The sequence below is a fragment of the Pleurodeles waltl genome, chromosome 9 (genome assembly GCF_031143425.1).
Source record: "Pleurodeles waltl isolate 20211129_DDA chromosome 9, aPleWal1.hap1.20221129, whole genome shotgun sequence".
Taxonomy (NCBI): Eukaryota; Metazoa; Chordata; class Amphibia; order Caudata; family Salamandridae; genus Pleurodeles; species Pleurodeles waltl.
The window spans coordinates 204,107,432-204,127,253 of NC_090448.1; the positions used below are offsets into that span (position 1 = coordinate 204,107,432).

Below are 19,822 nucleotides of genomic sequence, written 5' to 3' on the forward strand. Positions count from 1 at the left end.
GAGCAGCTGAAATTGCCGAGGTTCGTCAATTTCGGCCGAGCGCTCTGTTTATGAGCGTCTCCGGACGGCGTGACGGCTTCAATTGAGGAGCGCTTTCCCCGAGGCTGGGGAACTGAAAAAACTTTTTTTTTTTTTTGAAATCTCGTAACGGACACATGTGCTCCCCGAGGCTGGGGAATCTGTTATTAAAAAAAATAATAATAAAAGGAGAAGACCTGCCAAAATAGAAAAAATAAAATAATAAGAAAAACTGACAGGCAGACCCTCAGAGAAAAAAAAAGAAAAGAGATATCTTAACCTGTGCAAGACACTGGAGTGAGACAGTGCAAACATGAGTGCCCCACCACAAGACAATGCTAATAATGCCAATCCTCCTCAACCACCAGGAAATCCTCAACTTCCAGCACAACTAAATAATAGTATTCATTCCTCACTTACCTCCTTACCACCGTTTAGCCAGCTGATTGACCCAGCCACAGCTGCGCCAAGGTGGCGTCTGTGGATAAATCGCTTAGAAAACTATTTTTGTGCTACCCGAGAGACGGATGGAGCAGTGCGCAGGTCTGTGATGCTTTTGATAGGTGGAGATGAGTTACAGGAGCTTTTTGATTCTCTCCCTGATACAGGGGATAAATCTGATTTTGACGCAGCGGTGACTGCTTTCAATAGGCATTTTGATCCTCAACTTAACTCCGATTACGAACGTTTTAAGCTCAGACAGGCGCAACAGACAGAGGTAGAATCGATGGATATGTTTTATGCCAGGTTGAGAAAACTGGTGAGCTTGTGCACGGGTCTCAACCAACAAGAAGAGATCCGAGCACAGATCATTCAAGGATGTCGGTCGAATGCTTTGAGAAAACTTATTCTTCGGCAACAGGGAATGTCCCTTGATGACATTCTGATTCTTGCGAGGTCGCATGAACTATCAGCGGTACGAGCAGATGCTATGGCGGCAGCGTCATCGACTCGCGTGGTTCAAGTCAAAGAGGAACAAGTGGATGCCGTCCAGACACGTCCGGCAACACCTCGTAAGCTGAACCCCGCTAAACCTAGTGAGAGAGCCTGCGGAAGCTGTGGTTATGAACATCGATCGAATGCTGGGTGCCCCGCAAAAGGGCAATCGTGTAACCCCTGTGGTAAGCCGAACCATTTTGCGAAAATGTGCAGGTCCAGGAGAAACAAGCCAGGTGAACAAAAAGGAAGAGAAACAAATGTCAGAGCTGTATCCAAAAGTGCGGAGGAAGGAAGGGATCAGGCGACAGCGAGTGGTCCGGTATTTGAGGAAGATGAAGATGAGGACATTTTTGTAATATCTTTCACGGGAGAAAAACCAGGAAAAAAGAGGCCGCCGCCCATGAGTGATGTCTACGTCAATGGCACGCGGGTTTCTGTACTCATTGACACTGGAGCGTCTGTCAATGTCATGGATGAAACCCTCTTCAAAAAGTTAGTACCTGCCCCGCCACTTACGTCAACAGCTACTAAAATATATAATTATGGGGGAAGAGAGCCCCTTCCCCTCAAAGGAATCGTGGAAGTGGCCGTAAGCAGTGGAGATAGATCAGCAGAAGCAAAGTTCTATGTCGTAGCCGGGGATCGTGGCACTTTGCTAGAGTGTCACACGGCTGAAGAGTTAGAGCTGGTATTCTTTGCGCGTCAAATATATGACACTCAAGTGGAACGCCTCCTCCATGAATTCTCGCAGTTGTTTGAGGGTTTAGGACGTTTGAAAGGAAAACGCATCAAGTTGCACATAGACCACAATGTGATTCCTGTGGCTCTACGACATCGTCGGGTGCCTTTTCTTCTACGGCCGGTTGTTGAGGAAGAGTTGCGGTCGTTGGAAGAACAAGGAGTCATTGAAAAAGTGGATGGGCCTACGCCCATGGGTATCACCGTTGGTGATCGCACCGAAACCGAAACAGCCGGGAGCGATTCGTCTATGTGTTGACATGCGCCTGCCAAACAAGGCTATCAAGAGAGAGAGGCACATAACCCCCACTATGGATGACATTATTGCGGATCTGAATGGAGCCCAGTGGTTCTCCAAGTTGGATCTTAATGCGGGGTATCATCAGCTGGAGTTGGACCCTGAAAGTAGGAACATTACTACTTTCTCAACACATGTGGGGCTAAGAAGGTACAAGAGACTGAGTTTTGGAGTGTCGTCAGCTGCTGAAGTATTTCAGAATGCGATTCGAGAAACGTTGTCCGGATTGCCAGGGGTAATTAACTTAAGTGATGATATCTTGATCTACTCCAAGACGAGAGAAGAGCATCATCGTCATTTAAGGTCAACGTTGAATCGATTGATGGAAGCAGGGCTAACACTTCATAAGAAGAAATGTGCTTTCTATCAAAACTCGGTAGAGTTTTTCGGATATATATTTTCAAAAGATGGTCTGCAAGTGGACCCACGGAAAGCTGAAGCGATCCGTCAAGCCCCTGTTCCGCAAAATCCAACGGAAGTTCGTAGCTTTCTAGGGATGGCCACGTATTGCGGAAGGTTTATACCACAACTTGCCACCATGTCTGAGCCTCTTTGACGACTAACAAAAGGGCAACATCGGTGGGACTGGACTCCGGATGCGCAACAAGCATTTGTGGACATTAAAAATGCGTTGCTGGATAAAGCGACTATGGCTTATTTCAACCCCGGTAGGAAAACTGAAGTGGTGGTGGATGCGAGCCCCGTTGGGCTTGGAGCTGTGCTCTTACAAGAACAGAGGCATCAAGAGTGGGTCCCTGTTGCCTACGCTAGTAGGGCACTGTCGACGGTTGAAACCCGGTATGCGCAAATCGAGCGTGAAGCTCTAGCCATTCGTTGGGCGTGCCGCCATTTCCACCTATATTTGTATGGGCACGAGTTTCAAGTAGTGACTGACCACAAGCCGTTAGTCCCCTTGTTTGCAGGTAGTACACGTTTGGCACCTCCGAGAATTGAACAATGGGCTGTTCTCCTTCAACCTTATAAATTCACGGTTGTATATCGGCCTGATGTGAATAATCCTGCAGATTATCTGTCTCGACACCCTCCTCCAAAGCTGTTTGATGGTCATCAAGAACAAGATGAAGAAAACACGGAACTTTTTGTTAGCATGGTTGTGCAGTCGGCATGCCCTAATGCACTTCTCGTAACTGACATTGTGAACGCTACCCAGGAAGATGTAATGTTGAGTCACGTCAAAGAAGCGTTGAGTCACAAAAGGTGGAAATATTTTCTAGAGAAGACCCACATGTCCTGCCCTGATCAAAGAGTCGCTATGCAGAGTATTTGGAAGGTGCGTGATGAGTTATCTATTGACAATGATGGGTTGGTTCTAAGAGGAAGGCGAATCGTGCTTCCCCAATGTCTCTGGTCGAAGGTGATCGAGTTGGCTCATCAAGGGCACCAAGGGGCTGCTAAAACCAAAGCAAGACTACGGGCGAAAGTTTGGTTCCCGGGTATGGATACTCAGGTTGATGAAATGGTAGGGAGATGTCATTCCTGCATTATCACGTCAATAGATCCTTCGAGTTGCCCAGTAGTAACTGAACCGGCCACTCTGAAACCCTGGGCTAAAGTGAGCATGGACTTTGGGAGTTTCCCAGATGGCAGACTGACTGCTGTTTTGATTGATTCACATACCAAGTTCCCAGTGGTGGAAGTTATAGCGTCAACGGCGTTTGAAAATGTACGGCCCGTTCTACAAAAGACGTTTGCTTTGTTTGGTTTGCCTGACAAAATCCGAACTGATAATGGTCCTCCTTTCCAAGGGCAAGAGTTTAGGTCATACCTTGACTGTCTGGCAATTCGTCATCGTAAGATAATGCCTTACTGGCCTCAGGCAAACGGGGACGTGGAAAGGTTCATGCGAACCTTGAACAGAGCTCTAAGGATTGGAGTAGAGCAAAATGAAAATAGTGAACAATGTCTGTATCAGATTTTGAGTGCGTATCGTCAAACGCCTCATAGCACCACTCGCTGTGCTCCCTCCTCTTTGATGTTCAAAGTGTCTCCACGTGATTGTATTCCCTCCGGTCCTAAGTGGAGACCCCCTGCATTGGACGTAAAAGCCACTCAGAACCGGCGAGAAGCTACCAACCAACGAGCAAGTGTCCGACGGCGAGCAAAATATCGAGGGTTCCAAGAAGGGGATCGAGTGGTCGTGAAACATCGGCGAGGAGGAGGAAAGTTCCGAATGCCGTTTGAGCCGGATGTATGGGAAGTAATTGGCATGAAAGGGTCCATGATAACTGCAGCAAGGGGGAGAAAGAGGGTAACACGAAACGTATCACATTTTAAGAGGGCTGGTCTGAAAGAGTTGACCAATGATGAAGGAGAGATAGAGGACTTTTCCGAGGATTTACCACTACCGGCTGAGGAAAGGAAGGATGCTACAGAGCCAACAAGGATCAAGCAAACTAGACCTGGTTGTGTTCTTGAACACGGGAGTGGTAGCACTAGAAGTGCGAGGTATGACTTGCGCCCTAACCCTGTGCCGAATAGTCAGCTGAGAGACTTCGTTTGTTGAACAGGGTGCAATGATCTCCAGCCGTCTAATTTGGACTTTGCGAGCGACATGAAGGTTTAGGGTTCTAAGGAACAAATTTGTAGTGTTCTCAGTTATTGACTATTTGTGTTTATTCATTCAATTTTATATTGAGGGTTGTTTCGTATGAAAATGTTTTCACCTTTTGTTTCAGTTCATTTTGTTTATCCATGTCCATGTGGAGTAAAACATGGGAGGGATGTAAAGAGTGAACGGAGAGCCACTCGGGCTCTCCGTGTTTCAGTAGCGTGCTCAGCGTGTCCGGGAGGGGCACGGAGCACCAAGCTATAAATAAAGGACGGAACTGTGGTGACGCAGTTCCGAGTGTGGCAGCAAAGAGACCAGTCTATGCGTGTTCTTTAAACGTCGCTGCGCCACCAGTACAGCAGCGTTACGGTGCACGTCAAAGCAACAGAGCGTGGCATAGCACACAGCACACGAGGAGAAACGGCTGTTGGAGAGAACCTGGGCTACACGTTTAATGAGGCAGTGTCTGCTGGAATCATGGAACAAGGTGAAAAGACAGTCCTGCGCCAGGCTCTTTTAATGCATCGAAGTTGAAAACATAAGAGTCACAGTTATAAAGGGATTTAGTTTTTTTCTTCTTTTCCCCCCAAAATAAACCTGCAGTCAGAAACTAAATCCTGTGGGTCCTGGAACACGACCGCAGGCAGAAGGAATAGTGATACCCCACTCCTGGTACCAGAAAGTAGAGTCCAATAGACGACAGAAGAAGAAGAGAAAAACTTTCCTTTGAAGAGTTTATTTCAAAGAGTCAGGATCCACAGAGAATCGCTGCTTACCAGACGAAGAGCAGGAACGGTCTGCCTTTACCTGGCAACTAGGATTCTACACGAGAACACTACATACATCATAGTCACATAAACATTCCACAAGATAGAAATGGAAAAGAAATTACAAATGTGGATACTACATCAAATGTGGATACTACAACAAGCTCATGAACAAGCGATAGTGATGGGCATGAGGTGGGTGTCAACATGTCGGAAAAGCAGCGCTTGTTCGCTGCTATGCTAGACCTAAAAGTGACAGCAGCTTAAGCAAGTGTGGAATACGGAGGCCTTTGGTTTGGGAAAGGGGGTGGGTAAGGAGTTAGAAATTTCTACAAGCCCAGTCCTGATAGTAACAAATCAAAAAACCACACAACTGCCCCACAACTCCTCCTTTATAAATTCTGCCACCTAACATTTGAAAGGCACGATTTCAAACAAGCAACAAGTCTATGGGTGTCTTAATACAAACAATGCTGCTGCTGTGCCTTTCAGTCTGGTGTTTTTTGTGAACACGCTTCTCTCACGGCCAGATTGGCACCTCTGCTGTGAAAAGTCCTCTTCTTCACTTCAGGACCACCCGGTAAGGCTGAAGGGTTCTATATATATAAAATCACTGCACAGCTACCATTGTGGCGACTTATTCACGTGACCAAAATCAAAAATATTTCCATTTAATTCGGCATGCGCAACTGAAAGGGCATTCGGGGTAAACTAGAAGTGCGGGGGATCAGTACATTAATGAAATGTGTTAGGAAACAAATATAAAAACAAAACTGCAATGGTTTTTATGACACTGAAAGCCGGTCGACAAATAATGCTTTCAACGCAAGATTGAGTCAGCTGCGGAAACCGGAGATCCAAATATAAACAAGCTTTTTGCAATGTAATAGCTCTCGCATTTGTGAGAGTTAGAGCATTGTAAAAGACAATGGGCTACATGTACGTAGCATTTTGCACATCGCAAACAGCGAATCAGGCCGTTTGCGACGTGCAAAAGGCACTTTGGTATGTTGAAACCCATTTTTGCGATTAGGTAAACTATTTACCGAATCGCAAAAAGGGATTGCGAGTCGCAATTAGGAAGAGGTGTTCCCTTCCTAATTTCTAGTTGCAGTCCCATGTATGATTGTTTTGTGACTGCGAATGCGGTTGCAAAACAATCTCAGTACCAGTGCCACACTGGTACTAACCCATTCGCTAATGGGAAGGGGCCCTTCCCCTTTGTGAATGACAGTAAAAACATTTTTTCAGAGCAGGCAGTGGTCCTATGGACCACTGCCTGCTCTGAAAAAATGAAACAAAAACGTTTACTTTTTTTGTTTTTTAATGCATCTAATTTTCCTTTAAGGAAAACGGGATGCATTAAAAAAAAAAAATATGCTTTATTTAAAAGCAGTCACAGACATGGTTGTCAGCTGTCTCCAGCAGGCCACCATCCCTGTGTGGGAGGCCATTCCCAAGGGGGTCGTAAATTGCGACCTACCTCATGAATATTCATGAGGTAGGGTATATCCGACCCCCTTGCGAATCGCAAACAGTGTCATTGACACTGTTCAACATAAGGTTTTGCGGTTCGCAAAACACTTCTTTCGTACATGTAGCCCAATGTCTTTTATTTAAGTGTTTTGGTTTGGAGTGGAGTACATGTATCTAAACGCCCTAAATTGAATTTTCACACAATAATAAAAAACAAGCATTTGCAATGCAGTGGGTCTCGCATTTGCTTGAGTTAGAGGTATTGGCGTTGTAAACTCCTAACCAGACTTTTCATGCCACATAAATTGAAAATGAAAACTAATACAGTTTCACATAAGAGCCGATTCAAAGCACCACGCCTTGAGGGTGAAGGAGACACAAAAGGAAAAAGAAGCTCGCTCGCAGTCAAACTGTTATATTATTGGTTACTTATTCGGAAGCTGTTGTCCATGGTTATGGTAACCATGGCCAGCTCGTGAGTTGCTATGTGTGGAATGTGCTTGTAAAGTTCTAAATCGACGTTCCAGTCACTGCCAGTTACTTCAGTACTGGCTGGATGCTTTTCGCTGACAGATGTTTTATTATTACTCTTTAAGTTGTTTAATAATAAATGTAAGAAACTACATGTTACATGTAAATTCATTTACTGCGTGCAACAAAAGTTGGCGATGAGTGATTTAAATGGATTCAGTCTACAGAAACAGATTCTTCGTATCAGCGTCTCTCAATGTTAGCGACTAAGCAATAAGGACAGTATTGCACTCTCCATGCCAGATGTACCAAACAGTTTTGCCCATTCTGTGTCTATGGGGAAAATGTGTTCGTACATATGGCCCTGCATTACAAGGTACTGTGTATTTAACTTATTCCAGCGGCATTCGGAATAGACTGCTTTACTGTGCACGGTTTGGCAAGCGCATTAGGATTTCCCTGTGTTACGCTTGAACGCAGCACTATCACCTCTGTCAGTATCTGTTGGTTAACGCACAGTGCTACGGTTGACTGTGGATTTCACAGTTCTGTGCGCGGGGTGTGCACCCAGTGCTTTGGTTGTCTTGGAAGTTTGCATTACCGAACACCTGGTTTCCTGATTTATCAGCGGTATCTGCAAAGGGTGTCTGTTGGCATCTCTCACCCAGTCGATTCACAGGAATATGCATACCTCAGCTCAGCTCACATGATGAAGTTAGGCTTCCTTCTTAAAGTGGCAGTCTTTATTCTTTCTTCTTCACGATTGCAAATTGGAACTTTGGTTTTCTCTTAAAGGGGCAGCTACGAAGTTTGGCTTTCCTCTTAAAGGAGCAGTCTTCAAGGATTTGTCAACACAATCGCAAATTGGACATTTGTTTTTCTGTTAAAGGGGCAGCTACACTTCAGCCTTAAAGCATCTAATTTGTTCGGCTGTACTTGTGAAGGGTATATGATTGCACTACTGAGTGATGTGTACACCATGAAAAATATCACCTTCATGTGTTAGCTTATCATTTTTATCACAGGAAGTTTTCTTTCTTTAAAGCGATGTTTAGGTTTAGGTGTTTTTGATTGTTTACTTTTAATAACAAAAGTGAACTGTTACAGTTGAATTGCAAGTATTATTTCACACTTTTATTACAGGTTATTAGTTAAGTTGCGTCATGCAAACAGCAAACTTACCAGTTACATTTTTGTCTGAACCAGGAGTGCCTAAAGTCAAATGGAGTCAGTAGTATAGATAATTTTATAGTTGTTTAGTGGCTATCAATGGTGTGAATTTTTCAGCTGCAAGAAAAAAAGCCATATTATACAATTGTTTAGAAACGGAAGGACAAAGAATTACGGGAAAAAATGAATGGTACGTCCTGCGTCTTCTATGAAAAGTCAGAGGCAAGTGTGGATAGGTTGGGGATTGCTGCAGATGGTTGTGAGATTGTGAATGGTAATGATACTCTGGGAGCAGTAGTACAGACATAATGAAGATGGTTCAGGAAGAGAATCAGGAGGTTGAACAACTAGATGTTCAAAATTGGCTACCAAGATACAGGAGAACAATGAAGAAACCAAAGTATTTAGAAGCTTTAGTTTTGTATGAAACAGGTTCTAACCATATTTGAGGGTTGGGATTTAGGTTTTTTATTCTTCTTCTTATATGTTAGGTTATGTGTTACGTTTTTGATTTTGAGATTGTGTTTTGCAAAGAAGGGAGATGAATTATATTATTTGTTAATTAATCTGTGTATATGGTCCATGGTTGTGGCAACCATGGCCAGTTCTTGGGTTGCTATGTGTGGAATGTGCTTGTAAAGTTCTGAAGCGATGTTCCAGTCAGTGTCAGTTACTTGGGCACTGGCTGAATGCTTGTCCCTTACTCTTTAACCTTAATAATAGATGTAAGAAACTACACGTTACTTGTGACTTCATTTACCATGGTGCAACATAACGTGAGCGTATTGGCAAAAGTGCAATTAGCCATGTAACAGGGTCGCTGGAAAGGTGGTAACCAAAGTGCCCCAAGGAGGGACAAACATAAAGCATTTACCAATTACAACAAAAAAAATTTGAAGGGCAATGTAGAGTCGAATAGACGACAGAAGAAGGGAAATACTTTCCTTTGAAGAGTTTATTTCAAAGAATCAGGACCCACGGAGAATCGCTGCTTACCAGACGAAGAGCAGGAACGGTCTGCCTTTACCTGGCAACCAGGATTCTACACAAGAACACTACATACATCATAGTCGCATCAACATTCCACAAGATAGAAATAGAAAAGAAATTACAAATGTGGATTCTACAACAAATGAGGATACTACAACACCCACTTCCCATAAAACAAATCAAGTTAAAATGTAGTCTTGGAGACGTACAGGTAATTTACACATTCTTTTGCTATATACAGTATAACATCAGGTACATTTTGAGTATTCTCTGCATTGGAATAAGATGAAGAAGAAACAAAATCATCACGCACCAAATCATCACATATGCGTTGAACAACCTCTGAGGTGTCTCCTTTGGAAGAAACACCTTCTGTCACATTCAAGTTACAAGGATCAAGAGGTGGAGCTGTGCCAGGAATTACACTGCTACTGATACTAGCCTCATGAGGTTTAAATAAAATGGAACCATCATTAGTACCAACATGAGTTCTATTATATACCTCGGCCTGTTAATCGGAAATAGGAACAAGTCTAGACTTATTCCACCAACCTTTGTCACGTACTAGGACAGCATTTTTAGTGAACTTGTCAATCCTAAGAGGACGAGTAAATATAGATTTCCCTTTTTCACCTTAAAAGGTTTCTTAATAAGAACCCAATCTCCCACACAAAATTCCCTATCCTTAGTATGCTTTAAGAAATCGAAATATTATTTTTGTTTCCTCTGTCTGTTCTCCACTACTTCCCTCACAGAGATTGCAGAACTATTATGTTTAGGGATTGAAAAATGCAAAGAGTCTAGCCAACTGGGTACTACCCTTGATCTACACTTTTTTCCTCTCAGCAACTCAAAGGGAGTAACTGTAGTGGTGGAATGAGGAGTAGAATGATACCCTGCATTCTTCTTCCTAAGGAAATCCTCAACAGCAATACCGGAAGAAAGGGCAGACTGTACACCGTCTTTAATAAAACGGTTTGCCTTTTCCACCAAACCATTTGCGGAAGGACTATACAGAGCAACTTGTATGTGGGTGATGTTATGATTAGTGAGAAAAGTTTTCATCATTTTAGAAACAAAATGAGTGCCATTAACAATTACAAGTTCCCTTGGAGCTCTCTCCAATGCAAAAACCTTTTCAAGAAATGAAATAACTGAATTAGTGGAAGGAGAATCCACAAAGGAGTAATATATCCACTTTGAATAATAATCAATCAAAACTATTGTAAATCTTTTGGTTGCAGGAAACAAATTGAACGGACCCCCAAAATCTAATGCTACCTTAGACCAGGGTTGATCAGGCCACGGCAGGTTTTGAAGAGGTTTCTGTACAGTATTCCAGTGTTTCAGAAACCAAGCATTGAGGACACAAATTAATAACATTCTCATCCTGCTTATTCATGGACGACCACCAATAATGTTCCCTCAACTTTCTGCAAGTGGCAGTGATGCCCAAATTACCTTCATGAGCTAGTTTTATAATTCTAACTCTCAAGCTAACGGGAGGAATTAAACAGCTGTTGTGAACGCAAATATCATTTTCGCAAGATAATTCTGATGAAATTTGGGCAAACGGTTTTAAACCATCTGGGATGCTACGAATTGGGGGCCAACCTTTCTATAAAAAACTCCATAACTTTCAATAAAATGTCATCGTGTGCGGTAGCATTCACCCATCCACTCTCGGAAATTGAACCATTAAGATCACTAACTGCATCAATAACCGCAACAACACATTCATATTCCTCCTGGATACTTTCTGGAAGAGGTAGGGGAATACGTGAAAGACAATCGGCCTGAAAATTCTTTCCTCCTTGAATGTACTTAATAGTGAAGTCATATTCTTGTATCTTGGAAAGTAAACCTACGAGGCGAGCAGAAGCCTTTCCTAGCCCATCACCACTCCATAAAAATACAAGAGGTTTGTGGTCATTGTGTATTTCAAATGAATTACCCCATAAATATGTTTTGAATTTTTTAACAGCCCAAACACAAGCTAGCGCTTCTCTCTCTATGGTACTGTAGTTAGTTTCTGCTTCTAACTGCAGTCTGGAAGCAAAAGCTCTTCCACTTCTTTCCTCGCTTATGAGTTTTATGTTTATAACTATAGACTACATAACTGCCTTTAAAAAGGTGCATTGCTACTGCTCATGTCACCAACTTACATTATGGGCCGTTTGGCATCATTGTACACATTTGATGGCATCTCTGCTTTGTGCATGTTACCAAGTGAATTACTAGGCTTTCATGATTAAACCCAATTTTGTGTACATGCACACAGCACCCTGGGGCCCCTATGGCTAGGTTGGTGCTGTGGATCTGCCTATATGTGTTAGACGATCTGCCCCCAAACTGGACTACAATTTATTCAGACAATCCAAGTAGATCCCTGCTTCTTTCGCAAATCACTTTCTTCTCTTCTCCATTTTTGCGCCTATCTCTTGAAATTCCTCCCCCATTACTGCTAAGTCTTGCGCCTCAAGATAAGTTAGAAGCATCTCTGTGGCCACTCATGCGTGGCACCAAAATGCTTCTCACACTGAATTACAGGAGATACAACACAGTGGTAATAGCGCACTGCCACACTATGTAGCGATCATGCCCGTAAGCATCCCTTAACAGTTTATTGGACACTCTGCAAATGCTATCATAAAATATTACGTCTCATAATGGAATTAAATATAATATTATGAAGTTCTACTCATTTATTTGGAGTGATGCTTGTGCAGTGATCATCTACATAGTTAAATTGTATGAAGAAATAATGGATTTTTTTTATATTAAAAGGACGAGAGATTAAAGATAAAGTGATTGTTTAAAACATTTCTAGGCACCTGTGCGGGCGGGGGAAATTTGCACTGCTAACACTCACGTTTTAATTGTTCCGTGTGTGGGGTGTATGACACGGCTGTACTTGGAATGTTCAAAAGAGGATTACACCCTTCTAGCCCTCGTTTCCCATTATATCCTTCGCATCCCTTTGCATCCTGCATTCCACCATCACTGTACACACTGCGTCCTCGCTTCACAAATCCAATCATTTTGGCTGCCGTAGAGAGAATAGCGTTCATCAAGCTTCACTAATATAAAACACAGGTATTCCCTAAAACAACAGCAACAGGACAGCGAAATCTGTGCTTGCGCTCTCTCACAGAACAGGTGTAACATGTGCAGTCAATGCAAGATCTCCAGGTTGAGGGAAAAATAATCTCTGCTGCTACTCTTGGAATACCGCATCGGTGTATGGCTCAAGTTTACAAACATCTAAATAGCTACCTCAGCTTGGCATAGTGTTTGCGCTTTAAATAAACAAATGCACTTTTCAAAAAGGCTTGCACGGAAAACGTTGCCTGCAAATACCGTGCAAACAGCTTTTAATATGTAACACATTGAGACTCGCCTAAATGTGTGCACGTATTTGAACTAAATTTTTGCCCCCTTGATACTCAGTTTATATGTAGTAGTAGTAGAAAGACTTTATTCGACTTTCAGCAAGTCATAAAAGTAACAATATTTTACATTTTAATATACAATATACAATAAATAAATACAATAAATAGGCTAAAATCTTAATGATTTACAATAATAAAAGGTCTAAAATAATTCAAGTTATGTTACTACCCCCATGCGCTTTCTTGTGCTTAGTACGGAGCATAGAAAATTGGCCAAGGTTCCGCACATCTCTATGGATGATAGAACCTGGAGGCTAGCGTACGCAGTACGACACTGAGGGAGGTTGATTAGCCTTAAGAGAGGGGCTACTAGGCGCTTTCTTTGCTTGGCGTACAGTTTGCAAAATAAAACCACGTGGATTGTGGTTTGTAGTGCCTTTGCGTCACAAGGGCAGGCCTTCAAGGTGGTGCTCCAATCATTCATGGTTGGGAAGGTCACTAAACGATGGAATGTATCCAGTCTCAGTCTGGTGAGCACAAAACGATGGCGGGGGTTTGTCACGTTCATCAGGTATGGCTGGATAGCCACCGTTGACAAGATTATTTGATTGTGAATGACTGTGGGCTTTTTTTGATTCAGCCTCCCATCGTAAATCTTCTAAATATTTTAATGCCAAAGCGCTCAGGTCCTTCCTAGAGATTGTTTCCAGGAGAGCTGGATTTGTGTAATAAGCATTGTTGCCCATGTTTAAAAAAAAAAAGTCATAATGTATTTTAGCCAAGGCACCCTTGTTGCGTATATAGATTCCATACAGTCGGTCAAAATGGCCTTATTTAGTTCAGTATGTTCCGAGGTCCAGATTTTGTGCCATAACAGTAAGGGTTGAATCTTTATCTAGTCGGTAATAAAAGGGAATCCCAGTTCTGAATGAATTATGTATGATGATGTACCTTTTGGAACCATCAGTAAATATCTTAAAAAGTCGTTTTCAACCGTCTGAACCAGATTACAATCGGTGTATCCCCAGATACCGGACCCGTACGTGACTGCTGGGATGCACTTTGCTTTGTAAATTTTTATCATATTTGGCGGGGTAATCCCCCCTATTCTTTTAGAAAAAAACCTTAAGGCCATCGTTGTTTTTATAAGCTGGGCTTTTTTTGTCTTCCTACAATTGGCCCAAGAGCCCTGATTGTCAAACATTAAGCCCAGATAGGAAAAGGTGCGCGCAATTTCTGCTCTCCCCTCCGCGGTTGTAATTTTATAGGATTTGCCGCATTTCCCACCACAGTTCATAATGAATGTTTTTGAGTGATTGACAGTAAGACCCAATTGTGACATAAATGTGATACAAGTTGTTAATAATTTTTGTAAGGCTAATGGGGTCCTGGCCATTAAAACTGCATCATCTGCATAAAGTAGGACCGGGACAGCGCGATTGCCTATTTGGGGTAGATCGTTGCAGTTAGTAGCCAAGACATTTTCTAAGTTGTTTATATACATCGAGAATAGGAATGGGGCGAGAACACAGCCCTGGCGCACACCTCCAAATATGCCAAAAGGGCGAGTACTCTCCCCCTTTAGGCCGTACCTCACTCTTGCTCTGCACCCTGAATACATGCCTCGTATAAACTGGATTATAGGTGGTTCTACCCCCAAGCTGGTTAAAATGTCCCATAACTTGTCGTGTAGTACACAGTCAAATGCTGATGATAGGTCGATAAAAGCCAGGTGCAGATTGCCTTCTTTGATCCTTGTGTATTTTCCTATAATAATACTTAGATTCAGGCTTTGTTCCACTGTCCCAATGCCTTTCCGAAATTTTATATGTATATATGCTTCTTGACATGTTTTTTTTTATGTTTCAGATAAAAATATTTATACGAGTCTCTGTATACAAATAAAAATTCAAATTTGCGGCCATTTTCAATACAAGCCTATTTCTTTGCTAATCCTTTTTTTGCAAAGGTTATTTATACCACATGATTAGTTCATGTGCCCTTTTCAGTGGTTAAATTGAGGTTTGGCTTTCTCAGAGCTGGTGTCTTTTACGTCTTAATAACAGAGAGTACATCTCCTGGCTTAGGATTTGCCCCAAAGTTGTAATAGTAGGGCCAAACTGTAGGATTGCCCCAGTTACTTACCAATGATCTTCATTACTCCAAGTCCAGGTCTTCCTCACCACAATATTTACACTATGAGGTTTAGCACCCATACAAAACACTACAAAGTTTAAATTCAATCACTTCTTTCCACCCCATTTGATCAAATTTGACCAATGCCGCTCATATGCCCTCAATGTAGAAGGTCTCCTAGACTGTTGCAATGAGTCCGACACTTTAGGGGAACAACCTTTAGCCAGGCGATTCATCCTCTCAACAACCAAGCTTGAAGACGCAACCTCTGAAGCACTGAGATCGGGAGCTGGGGCCCCAAAAACGTGTATGGATGATGTAGAATCTCCCAACTGGGTTGGACTGACAATTCCAGCACAAGAGGAAATAATGTCCGTCTCTGCCACCCTGGAATTAGAAGAACCACCAAAACCTTTTCCCTCCTGATCTTCTGCAAATCCTTGGGGATTAAGGGAATCCGAGCAAAAGGCATACAACAGTCCCTCCAGCCACCAGATCAACATGGCATTCAACTGCCAAACCTCTTCACAGGGAATAATTGTGCAGATGCAGGGCACCTTTGCATTGTCCTTGGAGGCAAACAAGTCTTTCCTCTGTCACCCAAACCTCTTCCTCAACTGCAGGAACACTTCTCTGTCAATGACTAGGAACTCAGGGAAGGGAACACCAGACTCAAACTGTCTGCCAACCAATTTTCCTTCCCTGGCAAATAGACCTCTGTCAAAGAACCAAGCTCTGTCTCTGACCACCTGCAAATTTCCTGACTCAGGCAACTGAAAGACTGAACCCTGCAGCCCCCCTGGTGATTCAGATAACCCATGACCACTCCGTTGTTCGTCCTGATTTGTACATGGTGACCTGACAACTGTGGTGTGAATGTAAGGAGACCCAGCTGGACCACCTTCAGCTCCCTGAAATTGGACAAACGGGCAGCCTGGATCTGTGACCACCTCCCCTGGCCTGTGAGACCGTCCATGTTTGCACCACAACCTAGCTTGCTGGCATCCGTAATCACAATCAGCGACGGTATCACCTGAAAAAGTCTGCCTTCCAACAGATTTTGCTCCATCACCCACCAAGACAAATCCCTCCTTACTTGGGGAGTTGCTGGAATGTTCTGTGCATAGTCCTGAGAGCTTGGCTCCCAATGAGACAACAAATTATTTATCAGGGGATACAAATGCAGTCGTGCCCAGGGCAGCACCAAAAGGGAAGCTGACATAGGACCCTGCAGGTGCAACCACTGTTTGACTGGTGCCATTGAAACCCGCAAAAATGGCTGAACCTTCATCATCAAAGCCTGGTGCCTCTCAATTGGAAGAAACGCCTTCCCTTCCAATGTCCTGAAATGTGCACCAATGAATGTCAACTCCTGAGTTGGCAAGAAATAGGACTTCTTTAGATTCAACAAGAACCCGGGATCCTGTAGTACCTTGCAGACCTGCTGCACAAGCATATCCGCCTTAGAAAAAGAAGCAAAAATCAGTAAATCATCAAGGTAGAGAAACACATGGACACCTCTGGCATGTAAGAGCCCTATCAGTGGACTCAACACTATAGTAAAGATGTCAAACCAAAAGGCAATACCTGGAACTGATAATACTGACCCTAGACACAGAAATAGAGAATCCTCTGCAAGCTTTGATGTACTTGTACATGTAGATACGCATCCTCCAAGTCTAAAGAGGCCAGAAAGTCCCCCAGATTTATCAAGGGGAGAATGTTCTGAAGTGCCCCCATTTTGAATTTCACATGGTGAATGTTTAACTCTATCACCCTTAATGCTAGCGTCTTGGAAACCACATCCTTGATGCTGGCTCTAACCTGGTCAGTCACCCTGTAGCTCCTATGCTTCACAGGTGGACTGTCCCCAGTGTCCGCATCATATGTACACAAATGAGTGACTTCTGGGGTCAAGGAAAACAGAGAGGCAAAATCTCCCAGCAACTGGTGACAGTCCCTCTTCTGTTCCAGGGTAAGTGTGGGGGAGAGGTTCACACCCTCCAGGGACCCATCTTTGTCCTGGGCAGGCAGGAGGTCAGGAAGAGGTTCACTTTCCTCCTCCATCCCATCATCTGTTGCCAAGCGCATGGTATGTCCGGATCTCTCAAAATGTGGTTTGAGGCGGTTCACATGTAGGACCCTCAAAGGGTTCCTATGAGTCTTCAAGTTCACCAGATGGGTGACTTTACTCTTGCGCTCTGCCACCTCAAAAGGCTGAGTCCACTTGTCCTGGAGAGCGTAAGGGTCCACTGGGGCCATGACCCACACTTTCTTGCCAGGCTGAAACTCAACCAGAGTGGCATTCTGGTCGTACTACCATTTCATGTCCTCCTGGCTGGCTTCTAGGTTCGCCTGAGCGAGTTTCCTGCAGCGGGCAGTCTGGTTTCTAAAGGCCAGCCTTAGCTAAACACATCCTGGGGAGAGAGGGCTACTGGGAGCTTTCTCCCAGCTCCCCTTCACCCGACCCAGAGATCCCCTCACAGGGTGTCCATACAGCAGTTCAAAGGGGCTAAAACCAAGTCCCTTATGCGGTACCTCCTTGTATGCAAAGAGAAGGCATGGCAAGAGGACGTCCCACTTACGTCTCATGGGATCTGACAGCCCAATGATCATGCCTTTCAGGGTGAGGTTGAACCTTTCCACTAACCCATTTCCTTGGGGGTGGTAAGGAGAAGTGAACTTGTAGGTTACCCCACACTCCTTCCAGAGAGACTTAATATAGGTAGATATGAAGTTGGCACCCCGGTCAGATACCACCTCCTTGGGGAATCCCATGCAGGTAAAAATTCCCATCAGTGCCTGGCCCACCATGGGGACTGTCACTCAACTCAGAGGGATGGCCATGACTTGTGTGCCTTGCAAAACTCCTCCCTGGTGGGACCCCCTTCCTGATGCTAATGGGTCGGATCAGGCACATCCCCCAGTTCATCCACTTGTTTCCCTGTAGGCCCTGGGGTGTCTCCTTCAGGTTCAGCCTCCTCCCGAACTGTGGGAATTTCTGGGGTGGGTTTCCCGTGCCCCTTGCCCTTCCTCTTCCTGGCAGGCACCTAGGCTACTCTTTCAGGCTCCAGGGCCTCCTGATCACCCTGACTGGCTGCCAAAGACCAGGTGGTCATGCATGCCCACCCAGGCAGACCCAAAATCACCAAGTGTGACCGGCGTTCCATCTCACTCCAAGGGGAATCCTTGAGGTCATTACCTAGCAAGCAATCAACAGGCATGGTTAAACTCACAGCCACCCTCAAGGAACCTGAGAACCACCCCCCCATACAAAGGTAACCTGTGCCACCTAACATAGGCGCTCTGAGTTGTCTACAGCTACTACTTGGTGAAGCACAATGGGAACCACTTGCTCTTCAGACACCAGGTGACACCTGACAGTAGTCGTCACACTGTCTCCAGTGTATCTCAGAGCCTCCACCCTCTGTCCATTGGTGGTTACCCACTGCCTATATTTATTAGTGTTCTCCGGCACGAGGGTCCTCTGGACCATCTCACTGTCCCTGAGTGAGACAAGGGTCATCTCAGCTGGCTCCCACCCTTCTCCTGGAACCAACTCCATCCCCAAGCGATACGCTGGCCAAACCATGTGACTGTGCACCAGTGGGTGCTGGTGCCCTCTTGTGACACTTGGGATCCCCCTTCATGTGACCCTCCTGATCACAGGCATAGCACTTATGAGGAGTCCTCTGTAGAGATCCCTGGCTTCTTCTTACCTGGGGATGAGAATCCTTACCCAGGTAATTAGGTTGGGGCCCTTTACAGAACTCCCCCTGTTTACCCCTACCCCCTCACTTGTTCTGATGGGGACGCTGCCCACCCTTGATGGAGTCTCCCCCATGCCTTTTTTTGAACAAGGTGCTTTCCCACTGGTCTGCTTCCTGGTGTCAGTCAGCTTACTGTCAATTAGGTGCTGGCATAGCTCTGGAAAACAAAGACTTTACAAGTGCTCCAAAGCAATCACATTGTACAGCCCCTCATAAGTTGTTACCTTGCTGTCCCTCACCCATCCATCCAGTGGCCTGCAAAAGGAATCAACACATTCCAACCAAGTTTGAGAACCCCCCCTTTTTGTAAGACCTAAATCTTTCCTTCTACTGCTGTGGAGTGAGACCATATCTGGTGAGTAGGGTGTCCTTAATGGTAGAGTAGGTGAGCCCCTGAGGATCCTCTAGGGCTCTCCAGGTGTCTCTCCCGTCTACCTCAAAGTGCTTCCACAGACACGCCCCCCATTGTACTTAAGGGGCCAGGTTCATGTGAAGAGCTGACTCCTAACCCTTAAACCACAAATGTATGTCATCCACCCTCTTATAATCCTTTACCAGATCTTAAGGATTGTGTACTCTTTCTCAGGCTGCACTGGGGTACTGCTGCCACCACCTGTGCTGGACCTGCCTTTCAGATCCAGCTCCTTTAAGCTCAGCTCATGAGCTAACAACATTTTCTCCTCCATGACCAGTGCCATTTTCTTTGCCTCTGCCCCTCTATCCAGTTTGGCCAATTCCAGCTTGAGCTTTTCAAGCTCCAAATGATGCTTTCTCTCTCTGCTTGCTGTCCCTCAGTTGCTCTGTGGTCAGGCCTTTAGATAAAACGCCGCTGCCTGCCCTGGAGGCCCTCCCTGTAGGCAGGTCCAGGTTATCCACCAAATCACCATGCATGCCTTGCTCCTCCTCACCCACAGCCATATTCTCCTCTGAAATGTGCCCCTCAGCATCCTTTTCTGCCAACCAGCCCCTCAGCGCCTTTTGCAGCTCATTCTTTTTTTCGTTTTCATTGGGCATTGGAACTCTTTACAGAATTGCTTGAACTGGGCCACTGTATAACTCTCCAATTTCCCCAGCTCGAACACTACTTT

General features: G+C 44.5%; 1 protein-coding gene across 1 annotated transcript in view; it reads left to right on the top strand.

Annotated features, from left to right (window-relative positions):
* The window catches only part of CFAP20DC (CFAP20 domain containing), a 1,731,599-nt gene that overhangs the window by 302,617 nt on the left and 1,409,160 nt on the right, over positions 1–19,822 (top strand). The gene's annotated exons all lie outside the window — the stretch shown is intronic.